Raw genomic sequence first — 7,186 nt, 5'->3', positions numbered from 1 at the left:
CCCATCATAGACATTTGATATTCTTCACTCATCACATAGGCAAATTCATCACTGTAACGTTGGTTAGTACAGCCAAAGATAATGTCATCAACATATATTTGGCACACGAATAATTCATCATCATATGCATTGGTGAAAAGAGTTGGGTCAAGTGAACCAGGTTTGAAGCCTTTCTTCATGAGGAATTCCTTCAGTGTGTCATACCACGCCCGAGGTGCTTGCTTGAGGCCATAGAGGGCCTTGTTGAGTCTGTAGACGTGATCTGGGAATTTTGGATCCTCAAAACCTGGTGGTTGAGCAACATATACTTCTTCCTCAAGCTTACCATTGTGTGATGCACTTTTCACATCCATTTGATGTAAGATGATATTATGATGGTTAGCGTAAGCAAGCAATATGCGAATAGCCTCAAGTCTAGCAACAGGTGCAAAAGTTTCATTGAAATCAATTCCTTCAACCTGTGTGTAGCCTTGAGCTACAAGACGAGCCTTATTACTCAGCACAAGGCCATTTTCATCTTGTTTGTTGCGGTAGATCCATTTGATACCAATGATATTGTGCTTGCGTGGGTCTGGTCGCTTGACAAGCTCCCACACGTTGTTGAGCTCGAATTGATGCAATTCATCTTGCATGGCTTGAATCCACTCGGATTCCATGAATGCTTCATCAACTTTGGTGGGCTCTGTGATAGAGACAAACATAAAATGCCCACAAAAGTTAGATAAATGTGAAGCTTTTGAGCGCGTGAGAGGACCTGGTGCATTGATGTCATTGATGATCTTTTCAATCTGCACTTCGTGTGCAACGCGAGGATGTGCGGGTTGGAGATTTTGCTTTGGCCGAGCAATTTCTTCAGGACCAGTTTCTTCAGAAGCATCAATATGATTTTCTTCACGATCAGGAATGAATTCTTCAGCAGATTCTTTAGTAGGGATGACATCCTGAGTAGCTTTGAACTTGATGGATTCCTTAGGTGACATTTCATCTAGCACAGGAGGTAGGTGCTCTCTTTGCGAGCCATTAGTTTCATCGAACCGCACGTCTACAGTTTCAACAATCTTGTGGATGATTTAGATTGAAGACTCTGTAGGTGTGCGAGTCCGTTCCGTAACCAAGCATAAAACCCTCGTGTGCTTTTAGTGCAAATTTAGAGTGATGGTGAGGATCTCTAATCTAGCATTTAGCATCGAAGACTTTGAAATAACTTACATTGAGTTTCTTGTCAGTGAGGAGTTTGTATGAGGTCTTTTTGAAGAATTTGTGAAGATATACCCTATTGATGATGTGGCATGCAGTATTGATTGCTTCAGGCCAGAAACGCTGAGGCATCTTGTATTCATCAAGCATAGTGCAAGCCATCTCAACAAGAGTTCGGTTCTTGCGCTCCACGACGCCATTCTGCTGAGGAGTATAAGGAGCAACTAATTCATGAGTAATACCAAGTATATCAAGATATTCATCGAGTCCAGTGTTCTTGAACTCAGTTCCATTATCACTCCTGCTATGCTTGATCTTCACACCGAAGTTAGTGTAAGCCCTTGAAGAAAATCGTCTGAAGACTTCCTGTACTTCATTTTTGTAAGTGATGATATGCACCCATGTGTATCAAGAATAGTCATCAACTATGACAAAGCCATATAATGATGCAGAACTAGAGAACGTGGCATAATGAGTAGGTCCAAACAGATCCATATGAAGTAATTCAAAGGGACGAGAAGTGGTCATGATAGTCTTCGAGGGATGCTTGGCTTTGGTAATCTTTCCAGCCTCACAAGCCCCACAAAGATGATCTTTGAGGAATTTGACATCCTCGATGCCAATGACATGCTTCTTCTTCGCGAGTGTATGCAAGTTCCTCATCCCAGCATGAACAAGTCATCGATGCCATAGCCAACATTCTGAAGCTTTTGCAAGTAGACATGTGGCAGGTTGTGGTCCTACAGAGAAATCAATAATATACAAGTCTCCTTTCCTAAAGCCTTCGAAGACTTTGGAGTTGTCAGATTCCATTAGCACAAGGCAACGAAATTTGCCAAAGACAACAACCATATCTAGATCACAAAGCATTGAGACAAACATGAGGTTGAATCCTAAGGACTCGACAAGCATGACTTTGTCCATGTGTCAATCCTTTGATATCGCAACCTTACCTAGACCCAATACCTTGCTTTTGCCTTTGTCAGCATAGGTGATATGCTTCAGATGAGATAGTGACAAATCAGTGTCCATCAACAGGTTCCTGTCACCAGTCATGTGATTTGTACATCCACTATTGAGGACCCACCCAGTAGCTTTGGGTTGTTCATCCTGCAGATGAATTAGTGCAACTTACGAACCCATATACTTCATCAGTAAAGAATACGATATCAATTTCACAGCAGTAATAGATATAGCAATATGAATATGAGGACATGAGAAATGAGTAATTCATTTCTTCATGATTAGCTTGTGTACATTCAAGCACATGCAGGTCTCCAGCAAATTCTTCAGACGATTAAGTTCGTCTGGAGACCTGGCCCTGCATAAGAGATTAGTTCTTTTTCTTCACCACCCACATCTGGAGGGGTGGCAAAGAGTTCATCATTCTGCGAGCTCCATAAGAAAAAGATGGCATAGAAGCCAGTGCACTTTGTTTCACAGAAGAATGGTTAGGGTAAGCATATGCATCAGCAGAGAAATTCTTTGAGGACTTATGAACATAATGGTTTGAAGAATAATGCACATATTCATGACCCTTAGACTTTCCCTACGAAACAGAAATGTTAGCACGATGGTGTTCATATGAGGATTTTGATCCACGCGAGGAATTTGATCCATATGAAGAATTTGATCCATATGAGTACTTGGATCCACGTGAAGATTTTGATCCATATGAAGAATTTGATCTGGGGTTCCTATTCTTCATGGGTGGTGTCATGATGACATTCACCTGAAGATTTTCAAGGCATCTTTTAGAAACCCAGATTTTCTTCATAGGGGTACCGTTCCTGCAGTTAGTTCCAACATATTGAGCAAATACTTCGCCATTCTGATTCTTAAACAGTTTATAGTTGGAGTCGAATGACTCATCAGAGGAATACAAAGAATCACAGGTAAAGCCAGATAAAGTGCATGGATCTACTGGAGGTCCTTTTGCAGCAACCTATGAGGTTTTGGGATACTGCTCAGATTTCCAGTAGGTCCCATCAGCATTGAGTTTCCTCTCAAAGGCAATTCTCTTCTTTCCTAGGGTTCCTGTTCAAGATCTGCTTTTTAAGCACATCACAAAGAGTCTGATGCCCTTTGAGGCTTTTATTAATGCCTGTCACATACAATTCCTTCAGACCTGCATTATCATCAATGATACTTGTGGTATCCTCAGATGAGGAAATTGTGACCACAGAGATAGTTGAAGAATTTGCAGCAGTAGAAACATTTGAACATTCAGGTGATGAATTAGCAGATTCACATTCAATGCATTTAAGACATGGTGGAATAAATTCTTCCTGAGCGGAACTGATCTGTTGAGCAAGCAATGAATCATTTTCCTTCTACTTACTCTTAACTTCTCATGATCTTGCGTTCTCTGAAGAATTTCATGAGAAAGCTTTTCATGATCAGTTAGGAGAGAGTTATGATGACTTTGAAGGTTGTCAAACTCAGACTGAAGTTTTTGAAGACTAACAGTCAGAGCCTTAGTTCGATTCAATTCCTCACCCAACATATCATCGCTTTCATCAAGCATGTTTTGAACTTTTTCAAGAGCTCTTTGTTGTTTAGTGGCAAGGGAAGCAAGTTTGACATAGCTGGGTCCAAATTCATCACCTGATTCATCATCACTAGATTCAGACAGGTAGCATTTAGTTACCTTGGCAACCTTTGCCATAAGGCACGGTGCAGTGGACGATGATTCAGGTGCGAAAGTCATCTCTTTGAGCGATTCCTTGAAATCCTCAAACCACAGATCCTGACGAGTACGATGACCTTCATAGACATCAGAGAGTCGGTCCCAGATAAGCTTCGCTTGGTTGAGATGCATGATGTTCCTAAACTGATTTTGGGACAAACAGGAGCAGATAACATCCTTCGCCGTGAGGTTGAGTAGGGTGTACTTGCGAATGTCATCAGCCTCCGCCATCTTGCATAGATAGGTAAGTCCAATCTCAGTGACGGTCCACAGTTTGTTGTTCATCGCCATGAGTCGCTTCTTCATCATGGCCTTCCACTTAGGATACTCATGACCGTCAAAGATGGGGCAGGACACTCTCCTCATTCCTGCAGTCGACATAACTAAAACTCTAGGTTGTTAAACCAAAAATCACACAGAACAAGGGAGTACCTTGCTCTGATACCAATTGAAAGTGCGTTACATCAACTAGAGGGGGGTGAATAGGTGATTTTTATGAATTATTCACTGAGGAATTTCATGGTGAGGAAATTCCTAAGCGAAGAACTACTTGCAGCGGAATAAGTACTCATGTATAAGCATAACAGAGTAGCAACATAGTCTTCATGATGAAATGAAAGACAAAACACAGAGTACAGAAAGCGTAAACACAAGATACAATATGAAGACTAAACTGACTGAATAAATAGGATTGTGGAATTAGAGAAAGTCTTCAGTCAAAGTCTTCAAACAGTAATGATCAGGTTCATCAACACATAATTAAGGAAATGAAAGGGTTGAGGAAATAGAACCAGTAGGCTTGGTGAAGATAATGATTTGGTCGACAAGTTCCAACTGTTGTGATAGTTGTACATCTGGTTGGAGCGGCTGAGTATTCAAACTCGAGGACACACAGTCCCGGACACACAGTCCTCACCATATTCTCCTTGAGCTAAGATCACGCAAATCTCGCCCAATAGTAGTGGTAAGTCTTCACAGGTGACTTCCAAACCTTGACAGACTTGGTCACTCGGCAATCCACAATTCCTCTTGGATGCTCAGACCATGACACCTAACTGTCTGGAGGATACATAGTCCAAAAAGGTAACAAGCATCGGTTCCACACAGGAACAATCTCTTCAGTGATGCTCAATCACTTTGGGGTTTGTAGGTTTGGGTTTGGGATTTGGGGTTTTCCTCACTTGATGGTTTTCACTCAAAGTCCTCGGAGGATGGGTTGCTCTCAAATGACAAGTGTCAGTTTCTCTCGGAGCAACCAACCAGCTAGTGGTTGTAGGGGGCAGCTATTTATAGCCTAGGGAGCATCCCGGCATGATAAGACATAAATGCCCTTGGCTGATATGACCGGTCAGGTGGGTAGATATTTTAGGACAGCAGGAGCGTAGCAGAGCAACGGTCAGATATTTGAGGTTTGAATTCCTCAGGGCTATCATGTTCCTGACTGCGTAGGCAATTCGCGCTGGCGAATTCCTAACTCCTCAGTTAGAACAAAATCCTCAGAGACCAGAAGATCTTCGTCTCTGTCACTTAAGAAATTAACTGAACTGACATGAGATTTCCAATGGCTTCACTCGAAGGATTGGGTAGGTGTAGGATTTTGAGATGAGCATCACATGGAAACCAGTTTCCTTAGTATTACCTCGACCCACTTTAACAGTACGGTGTTTCCTATGACTCAAGAAAGAGAAAATGAAACTACGAAAGCAAAAGTCTTCACTGTTCATATTCCTCGCATGAATATCCAAGTCTTCAAGGTCACACCAATTTCTTCATTTACAAAGTCTTCAGGAGAACCAAAGTCTTCAGCCGAAGACATTCATTTTTAGGGGTCGACTTTCACTGTAAATATCAAACTCCTCATCGACTTATAGACCCTGTGTACACTTACAAACATATTAGTCCCTTAAACTATAAATCTTCAATACACCAAAATCACTAAGGGGCACTAGATGCACTTACAACTCCACTCCGGATTACTTTGTTACCTCTCTGCTATACTTATAGCAAGGCACACATCAGGTCTGGTACACAACATTGCATAAATGATAGAACCTATGGCTGAAGCATAGGGAATGACTTTCATTTTCTCTCTATCTTCTGGAGTGGTCGGGCATTGAGTCTGACTCAACTTCACACCTTGTAACACAGGCAAGAACCCTTTCTTTGACTTATCCATTTTGTATTTTTCAAAGCTTTATCAAGGTATGTGCTTTGTGAAAGTCCAATTAAGCGTCTTGATCTATCTCTATAGATCTTGATGCCCAATATGTAAGCAGCTTCACCGAGGTCTTTCATTAAAAAAGTCTTATTCAAGTATCCTTTTTTGCTATCCAGAAATTCTATATCATTTCCAATCAACAATATGTCATCCACATATAATATTAGAAATTCTACAGAGCTCCCACTCACTTTCTTGTAAATACAGGCTTCTCCAAAAGTCTGTATAAAACCATATGCTTTGATCACACTATCAAAGTGTTTATTCCAACTCTGAGAGGCTTGCACCAGTCCATAAATGGATCGCTGGAGCTTCCACACTTTTTCAGCACCCTTGGGATTGACAAAACCTTCTGGTTGCATCATATACAACTCTTCTTCTAGAAATCCATTCAGGAATGCAGTTTTGACATCCATATGCCAAATTTCATAATCATAAAATGCAGCAATTGCTAATATGATTCGGAAAAACTTAAGCATCGCTACGGGTGAGAAAGTCTCATCGTAGTCAACTCCTTGAACTTGTCGAAAACCTTTCGCAACAAGGCAAACTTTGTAGACAGTAACATTACCATCAGCATCAATCTTCTTCTTAAAGATCTATTTATTTTCTATGGCTTGCCGACCATCGGGCAAATCCACCAAAGTCCACACTTTGTTCTCATACATGGATCCCATCTCAGATTTCATGGCCTCAAGCCATTTCGCGGAATATGGGATCTTCATCGCTTCCTCATAGTTCGTAGGTTCACCATGGTCTAGTAACATGACTTCTGGAATATGATTACCGTACCACTCTGGTGCGGATCGTACTCTGGAAGACCTACGAGATTTTGTAGAACTTGATCTGAAGTTTCATGATCATCATCATTAGCTTCCTCACTAATTGGTGTAGGAATCAGTGGAACTGATTTCTGTGATGAACTACTTTCCAATTCGGGAGAAGGTACAATTAACTCATCAAGTTCTACTTTCCTCCCACTCACTTCTTTTGAGAGAAACTCCTTCTCTAGAAAGGATCCATTTTAGAATGAATATCTTGCCTTCGGATCTGCGATAGAAGGTGTACCCAATAGTTTCCTT

The sequence above is a fragment of the Triticum dicoccoides genome, chromosome 4B (genome assembly GCF_002162155.2).
Source record: "Triticum dicoccoides isolate Atlit2015 ecotype Zavitan chromosome 4B, WEW_v2.0, whole genome shotgun sequence".
In the NCBI taxonomy this organism is placed as follows: Eukaryota; Viridiplantae; Streptophyta; class Magnoliopsida; order Poales; family Poaceae; genus Triticum; species Triticum dicoccoides.
This window is presented reverse-complemented; position numbering follows the sequence as displayed.